The sequence below is a fragment of the Triticum aestivum genome, chromosome 2D (assembly GCF_018294505.1).
Source record: "Triticum aestivum cultivar Chinese Spring chromosome 2D, IWGSC CS RefSeq v2.1, whole genome shotgun sequence".
Lineage (NCBI taxonomy): Eukaryota > Viridiplantae > Streptophyta > Magnoliopsida > Poales > Poaceae > Triticum > Triticum aestivum.
In genome coordinates this window covers 470736028-470745758 of record NC_057799.1, presented here as the reverse complement: position 1 = coordinate 470745758, position 9731 = coordinate 470736028, and positions in this window count along the sequence as shown.

Here is a 9731-nt window from a genome sequence, read left to right as displayed (position 1 = left end):
GTGGCATGAACGACGCTTGGTGAGAGGTCTGGGGTGGAGTGGCCGGACAACCGTATAGTGCATTGGTTTGTCAAGAGATCAAGGACAGAAGACGAAGCAAATTTGGATTCCCCTTCAATCCTGGTCATTTATTACCGAGTAAAATGCATTGGCAGTCATCGAACTTGTCTTGATAGCTCACTTTGATCATTGTATACGAGATATGGTGATTATACGGTCACTGGCTCAGCGTATAGCTCCTTATTTGTCAGGTTGACCAGTCAAACAGTCTGCATGCGCCTCATCAGCTCGTCTTCTTTATCTATCTACGCGGGCCTACCTGTCAATGGAGAAAGAAATAATGTAAAAACCAAAATTATGCATATGTGGGGAATCAAACCACGGACTCGTCGCTGCAACGCACCCTCGTCAGCCAAATGAAAATGAAATACTTCGCATCAGACACTCACGCTCACGCTGTCAAAGCATGCTAATGCATGCACGTCGCCCTCTAAATCAAAGTCCTACTCATGGCGCAACGAAAAAGGCGAGCCCATCACCTGCGCGCCCGGGCGGTGCCTGACATTACTGTTTAGACGTTTGATGGAGGCCTACGCGAACGCCGAGCATGTATTCACCTGGCTCAACACCAACGGTCATACTCGGACCGCCTTGCTCATGTATATCGTCCATCACAACGACAATCTATAAAACAGCCTAAGCTAGAGAGGGTACTATGGTAGTATGGTACGGAGTATGTACTATCGTGAGCGACCGATCTTAGTGCCACAGCACACCGAAACCCCTTCCATCGCTAGCGGACTTAACTGCAGGTGCAAATGCCGCATTCACCGGACTTAACTACAGGTGCAATTGGTGTGTCACTGACATGCGGGCCAGATGCCCATTGGGCCCACATGTCAGTAACCCAAACGCATCTGCAGTTAAGTCACTGAAGTAGCGTCCGCATTCACACCCGACGAACCTACTCTGGCGCCAGTCCATCCGTCTGCCGCGGCTCATTGCCATTCGCCCACTATATTAACTTGAGCCCCAGCTCCCAGCCATAGCCAAAGACCCACACTTATTCTCCTCCGGTCCCTTCCTTCTGTCGGCACCACTTCAACCATGGCCTCCTGGCGCTCTGAAGCTCTCTTGGACGTACTGTCGCAGGAGCAGACGAGGGACATCGGCGGCTCCGCTCCGGGCACGCTCCAAAGCTCTCTTCGACGTACTGTCGCAGGATCAAACGAAGGAGATCGCCGGCACCCCCCCCGGCCGCCCTCCGCCGCCACGACCACGAAGCCGGCGCGCGTGCACGGGCGCAGCCGGCAGCGAGGAAGAGTAGTACACGGTAGGTCGCCACCGCTCTGGAGGAGGAGGTTATCGAGGCGGATGAGGAGGAGGCAAAGGCAATGGCCGGCTTTCTCGGGTTCATGGACGGACATGGTGGTCGGGCGCCGGCGATCGTTTAGATTAGGTTTACAGTAGGTTTTAGTACGGTTTGTGCGAAATATGTAATGAATTTCGTCCAGTTTGTAGGAAATTTTTTTGAAATGTAATGAATTTCATCCGGTTTATTTGAAATTTTCTTTGTTTGCACGAATTTCGTCCGGTTAGTTCATATAGTTGTCGAAAGGTATGCGGGCAGCATCGGATGGCATCCATCAGTGTCCTCGGACAGATGCCGGTGTAAATTTGTGGGCCAGCGCTGGAGATGCCCTAACTATCATGCTATAATCGCTAACAATCCTCCATTATTTGGCAGGGAACAGTTATCCCTCGATCAAAATCAGATCTGCGGTGTTTCGCACTCCTCCCGCGTAAGAGTGTAAACTCTTGCTTACATAAAAATGGAGCAAGTGGACGGCACTATAGCACGTCATATCACTCGAACTAGCCCACCTAACGAGCGAGAAAGCACCGCCCTCGTCATTTTGTTCTGGATTTCTATCGATCGATCGCGCGAAAATGTTACCACTACTAGGAAAAGGGCTATAGATGAAATGGCCACTAATGGCGCACCAGACATGTGGTGCGCCACTACTATATAGCAGTGGCGCACCATGTGCTGGTGCGCCATTAGTGTGAAAGACACTAATGGCGCACCAGACACACGGTGTGCCATAGTAACAATTTTTTTAATGATTTTTCCAAACATACTAATGGCGCACCAGGGCAAAGTGCGCCATTACTAGTTCTAACTAGTAATGGCGCACCAACCTCATAGTGCGCCACTACTATTTTTTTTGCAAAACTACTAATGGCGCACCAGTGTATAGTGCGCCACCATTACTAGTTTAAACTAGTAATGGCGCACTGTGCCCTGGTGCGCCATTAGTGTATATTTTTTATTATTATTTTTTGCGAAACTACTAATGGCACACCACCAGCAGGTGCGCCATTAGTAACCAGGGTTACTAATGGCGCATTTGTAGGTGGTGCGCCATTAGTAACCTGGGACCAGCTAGATATTTTGGACAGCCACACCTACCCACTCACTTTCCCCAACTTCATTCTCTCCACCTCCTCCTCCAAGCTTGTCTCGGCTGCCTCCTCCTCCTCACCTCATTTGCACCATAAATTCATCCAAATTAAGTGGTTAAATTACCTTTTTTTGATAGGTAAGTAAGGGGAAGCTATCTTTATGTTGTTCTCCCTCCAACAACGTGCAGATGCACTTTTTATGGCCTAGCTAGATCTATGTATGTTTGTGGTGTTGTATATGTTTGTGGTGTTGCATATACGTTTGTGTTTGCAGGTACCGGTATTTGAAATGCGATAGTTGCCAATATTTTGCCGGAATGTTGATTCATTTCTGTTTCGGCGAGAATTTTGGCACAATGCATTCTTTTTGGTCCTATTTTTAGGGAAAGTCATGCCAAATTTTTTCTTGGTTCTAAAATATCGTTTTGCTCTACCCCGCAGGCGACCATGGTCCGCACGATGACCGAAGGCATCGTGAATAGGTTTTTGAGCTCCGCGAAGGCCGAGATGCTTCAAAAGAACGAGACGGAGATAAGATGTCTGTGTCGAAGATGCAAGCTGAAGAGCCTTATTGTGGACCCGGATTCCGGGCAGGTGCGGGACCACCTGCTCTTGCGTGGTTTCATGGATGGCTATCGGTGGCAAGGTGATGAAGATGACTATGAAGTCGTCCATGGGGGCCAGGCAAGAAATGAGGAAGGGCAGCAAGACAACCACCGCAGCTCAGGCGGGCAAGAAGACGAAGAATCTCCAGGACATGATCACGACGGTGATGCTATACACAGTCATCATGTAGAAGATGCCGGACATGATGATGAGGAAGATGCCGGACCAGACGAAGGGCATGATCATGAAGATGAAGATGCCGGCGGAGCAGACGATGATGGACCACTGATGGGCTGGGTGTAGGACCCTCATATTCAAGAGCTGCTTCTCAAGCAGACGGATAACCCAAGAGCTGCCGCCCGAGAGAAAGCCAAGCTGGATCAACTGGAGATAGACGCGGTTACTCCATTGTATGAAAAAAAATTGATTATATTTTCAAATAACAAATTTGATGATATTTTCAAATAATAAATTTGACGATATTTTTTCATATTCATAAATATTTTCAAATAACAAATTTGATGATATTTTTAAAAAAATTATTACTGTTTTTATAAAAAATTATTACTGTTTCATTGCTATATAAAAAAAATTACTTATGGCGCACCTCTGGCTGGTGCGCCATTGCTATATAAAAAAAGATTACTAATGGCGCACCTCTGGCTGGTGCGCCATTGCTATATATAAAAAAAAGATTACTAATGGCGCACCGACCGCGGGTGCGCCATTGCTATCTAAAAGAAAACATACTAATGGCGCACCGCTGCGGGGTGCGCCATTAGTCAGCTTCCCCCCTAGCTAATTCCTCCCTCTCCCTCGCCAGATCCCCTTCGTCCCTCTCCCTCGCCAGATCCACCCGAGCGCTGCCCCGACCCACGACGCCGCCGCCCCGACCCCCGCCAGACTCCACCCCCGCCGCCCCCGCGCCCCCCACCACTGCAGCTCCCCCGCGCCGCCGCCCTCGCGCCCCCCACCACTACAGCTCCCCCACGCCGCCGCCGCCGCGCCCCGAGCCAGAGGAGGACCAGGAGGAGGTCTTCCTCTTCGACTACGAGGACCCGGACGAGCTCGGATGCCCTCGAGCCATCCCTTCGACGCCCGCCGATTTCCTCCGCCTCGGCCACCATCGCCACCGCTCGACGCCGAATTCGCGCCGCCTCGACTAGCTCCGGCTACCCCGAGTCACCCTCGACCTCCCCAGTGAGCACCCGAGCCGCTTCCCCCTCTTCCCCCTCTGTGTTCTGGTGACGCATTTTGTTGTTTGTAATCTTGGAATGTCAATGAATGGTTTCTTTGCTGAATCCAAGGTGATTGTCAAAGTTTCATGTGATTTAAGCCCAAAGTCTGAACCAAATCTTCAGTTTGTTCCATCTAATGTCATACTTTGGTTACTCCCCTGTCATGCTAATCTCACATTCCAGTATACTTTGATGGTCAGTGGGCTGAAGTTTTTGTTTGTCTACTGAACTTTCTGAAATTCGTTGTAGTGCCGCTGCATACTGAACGCCACTGGCTTCTCAACATAGTCAGTCCTACAGCATGTCATGGGTGTTATTCTGCACCATTGCATTTGCTGCATTTGATCACCAGTATTCAATATTCACTGCTGACCTTCTCAATAACGGTTCTAGGCAGCTTCTTTTTATTGATATCACTTGTTTGTTGCATATCTACCAAGACTGATTATCTTATAGAGGAGGGTGAGTGAGGAGGGCAGGAGAAATAGATGGATCAATCACCGAGTCAGTAGTTGTTGCATTGTAGTTGCTTGCAAATTAGGAGGTACTAGGTGAGAAGGAGAGCTAAACCAGCTGAGGAGCAGCGGAGGTAGAGGCAGCTAGGCAGTCAATTAGGAAAGTTGGTGTGTGCTCTGAAGCAAGAGTGAAGTCAAGGAGATTTGTTGGTTGCTAAGTTAGAGAAAAACTTTGTGTCCAAGTAGTAGCCATCAGGAGGTTGAAGTAGGGGGATCACCAATCATAGTCAGCAGTTTATATTGGAGCTTGATGTACTGAACTCTGAATATTCTTTTTGCAGTTCATCTATCTTTAGGGATTTATAAGTGGTGTCTTTCTTGTGTTTTATACTAGTAGTATCACCTTTTTTTACTAGTAGCCATTAATTAAGATTCATTTTTTTAGTCATCATGCCTTGTTGCCTCTATGCAAGTTGTGATCATCCAAGTAGAGGAATTATAATCCTTGAGCTCTTCTTCCGTTGTTTCTCCTGTCAATCTAACTGCCTCTATGCAAGTTGAGCACTGCTAGACATAGTGACTATTTTCCCACAATCTCAAGTTTCATACATGTCTTGTTCCTGCATTCTAGTTTGTGGCAGCCAAACGCTACTACCATTGCATTTCAAGTTTTCACTAATGATATGCTGTTGTTATAACTAGTTTCATTAATGCTACGCAACACTGTAGGTGTAATTTGCCACCTATGAAAACATATGCTCTTGCATTTATACTGCACAACAAACTATTAGTCTTAGGATTAACACTCCTCATATGAGATGAGAGGATTTTTTTAAATGGCTTCTTGCAGTTTTGAAAATTCAGTTTATTCGGTTACTGAAAATTTAGTTAATTCAGTTAGTCACACAATTTTCGGAACTTTTGTGTGCCCTGGTACTTGATGTTTGTAGAAAACCAGGAGTGTCAATGTGACTAGAATTCACTTGTTCTTATATGGGTGAAACTTCACTTGTTTTTAGGCTAGTGCAGGGTGTTGCTTTATCCTGTCATCATTTTTAACTATGTCACAAATAAATTGTTCCTTCTTCTGTATTTGACAAGTAATGACTGTTGATAAGCTGAGGCATGGATTAAGCTGTTTCTTTGCTGTAACATACTGTATATCACTCCACAATGAAATACAGTACATATTGATGTGCTATGTAAAACTTGTTCATGTACTGAACTACTAATGCCTTGTGATGCTCTGAATTACTTGTGATGCCTCTGAATTACTTGTGATCCCATTGAGAAAGACTTGTAAAGATGATGATCATCTTTTACAGAAAACAATTTCTGTAAACACGTCAGTAACTTTGCTGGGTTTTGTCTCCGACCATCGTGTCGTGATGATTTTACAGGTACCCCGAGAGGCCCTTGAGTTTGCTGGAATGTCGATTAACTTCCGTTCCGGCAAATTCTGGTACTCCATATGTCCTATTTTCAGCAAAGGTCATGCTGAAATTTTCCGTGAATTTTAGCATGACTTTGCTAAAAATAGGACATATGGGGTACTTGTGACTAATGCATGGGCCGGGGTCTTAGTACTTAATTAAGTAGGATCAACTGCCCCTTTATTCTTGCTGCATTAAACCATAGGTGGCAATAGAGCCAAGTGATTAGGCCCAACTTAGAATTCTCCTTCCCAGCTTTGCTTTTAGGGTGCCTCGGTGTCGATGAGAACCTAAATGATGTACGCTTAGGCTTTTAGGGTGCCTCGGCGTCGACAAACCCTAAATGATAAAAGCTTAGCTTTTAGGATGCCTCGGTGTCGACAAACCCTAAATGATGAGACCATGATCTTGTTCCTCGACAATAACCAACTTTTTGACCAAACTTTTTTCTATTTAGAGCGAAACATGGCCCACAACGATGAGGCCGGCGGTTCGGGCGGCAAGCAATTCTGGGAGGTGTCCCAGGAGCTGGAGGAAGAACCTCACCGCTATGAGGACCCCGCGGAAGACATCGATCCTGACTACACAACCCCTAGTGGCGTCGGGGATGACACCACTGATGGTGCCGCCGAGGATGCCACCACTGATGATGGCGGCACACGCACTGATGGCAGCCAACCGAAGAGGCAACGGAAGGACCGGCGCCCGAGCGTGCTCGGCACTGTCAAGGAGGAATTTACTGAAGTGAACTCCGACGGGCATCCAACGGCGCCCAAACAAGTAGTCAAGGGGTACTCGGTTCAGCTCGGGTGCATTCTCCGGAGCACCGTCTCGATCAACACCGAGAACCTAAGGCATAAGGACCGAGGGAATTTGCGCAGCCTCCTCTTCACGAAGCTGCACGAACGATACAAGTTCCCCGCTGACTTTGCAAACACACGCCTCTCAGGGAATAAAGTGAACAGTGCCGCCCTCACGAGGATGAGCACGGCCCTGTCTACTTGGAGAAGCACGGTGAAGGCAATGATTGAAAAAGGTGATAGTTATGAGAAGATCAAGGCGAAATATCCTTTGATCAACGAAGATGACTACAAGGAGTTCAAGATCAAGTGCGAGAGCAGCGCAACCTCCGAATCAAGTCAGTGGGAGAAAGAAATGCGGCAGTTGAACTTAGGGGTCGACCAACTCGGTCCCGGCGGTTACAGAGTGGCGGAGCCTATATGGGACAAGGAGGACGCGGAGCGTGCCGAGCAAGGCCTACCGCCCCGCTTCGAGAAATTCCGTGACAAGCAGACCAGGAACTTTGTCAGGGCCCGGTACAACGAGGACCCGGTAACAAAGGAGCTTAGCACGGATCTGAAGACCAGGGCGCTTGAGCTTGTTCTGGTAAGGAATACACCCCCGCGTAATTAGCTCCATATGGTTGCATTCTAATTAATGAAGCCAAATTTCTAAATGGTTCACATTCCTTCCGCAGGAGGCTGAAAGCAGTAGCGCGGGGTCGTCTCAGAGCTCCCCTTTTGACACCCCTTTAAATAGGGCGTTTGAACGTAATGAAAAACAAGGATAAGCTCAGTAAGTCGTCGTCAGCTGGTCGTGTGGCCGGCAAAGGCTTGTCCACAAAATGGTCATCATACTATACCACTTGTGGGCGAAAGGAGAAAAAGACCAGCTCGGAAAGCCAGTCGCGCGAGGTTCAAGAACTCAAGGCACAAGTGGCGCGGATTCCGGAGATTGTCCAAGCGCAAGTGCAACAACAACTGGGAACGACGCTCACCGCCATGGTGCCTACCTTGATTCAGGGGCTGACGACGTGGATTGCGGGCGGCCAACAGGGGCCTCCCCAGGTTCCCAGCTTCACGGCCAGCAACTCGCACAATGCGCAGACGGCGCCATTGGTGTCTCCGGCGGAGGCGGTATTCGTGTCTCCGGCGCCGGCACGGGCATTGGAGCTTAATGCACCCGAGTGTACGTCGGCCGACACCTCGCCAGCAAGCGGCCCCTCCGTCAGTTGCACGCCCGCCGTTGGCGGTGCCTCGACATTAGCCGAGCTCGACGGCATCACGGTAACTAAGCCTCTCGGCCGATGACTTCATCTCCTTGCCTTTGACTGGGCATCTCTGACGCCCTACATGTTTTCGCAGGGCGCCGCCGACGTTCCTCGCACTCTCCTGCACTTCGTGGGCGGCGAGTTGGTCAATGTCTCCAAGGGCAGAATCGTTCAACCGGGCAACCGCGTGTTCCACGGTAATCCGATGCCACCCACCTTGTATAGGGTTGAACTGGTTCGGGTGCTCCTAGGCTGCGACGAGTTGTTACCTCCGATTCGACCCGCTGGGGCCGACGAAGATGATGTGATGACCCTCAGTGCATGCGTAAGCTGGCCCCTGCTTTGGCCGAAGAGCCAGATTCGTTTGGGGCGGGGGACACCACCCTACAGACAAGACCGCCAGTCGTGCCAGCGCCAAGCCATGGCAAGAACGCCGCACGCTACCGGACATGCCGGACATCCCTATGGCACAGGATCCGGACATGCATATGGCACAGGATCCGGATGATGATGACAACGACGATGGTACATTTACCAACGTCGATAAGTACTTTGTCGAACATGGGTACGGTGATGAGTTCTGCGGGCCTCCTTCTCAAGAACCCAACCCTGAAAAAGACGACCGCGATCTAGCTGGTACGGCGGAGAAACCCAATTGCAACAAGCGTCGTCTGGCGTTCAGTTGTCAGGAGACGCCTCCAGCTGCCGCCTTCACCGAGCCTCAGATAGTTGAGGTGCAAAATATTATCAGCCCCAACACGCTCAAGAAGGCAGTCTGTGAGCAGAACTCGATCACATTATAGCAGATCAGGAAGAAGGGACGGAAACGAAAGACTAACAAGGGCGCCGGTGCGAGCCAGCCGGCACCGAGTACGATCCGTGCTCAGGACGGGCCATCTTCACCTAAGGATATCTCGAGGAGGGTGCATGTGGCGGGTAGGGCGATGCTACCGGCAAATATGCTCAATGATGCAACCGGTGCTATGCGGAGTCTGCATGACAGTGTTCTTTCTTTGGAGAAGCGGCATCTCAGAGAGAATGATGTGGCATACCCGGTTTTCGTGGCCAAGGTGCCAGAGGGCAAGGGCTTTGTGGATAGCGCCGCCGGGGGTACGATCGTCCGGCGTTTGATGACATCTTTGCTATGTTTAGCCTTCATCCACTACACTACACCTTCGTTCGGCTGTTTTCATTGAGTATGGAGATGCGGATCATTAGAGACAAGACCCCGGACATTGTGATAGTCGACCCCTTCTACATGCGTGCCAAGATCTTGGGCAGCGCTGGGGACCGGCAAGTCGCGAGTTCACACCTCGAAGGCGTCATTCTGGCAAACCCAGATAAGGATAACTTCCTCGTGCCTTACTTTCCGGAGTAAGTCATCCCCTAACCGCCCCGTAACATATGATTTCTTAGATTTCGATCGTTCTTTTTTTCTAACATTCCGTGTTCTGTGCAGTGACACACATTGCACACTCATCCT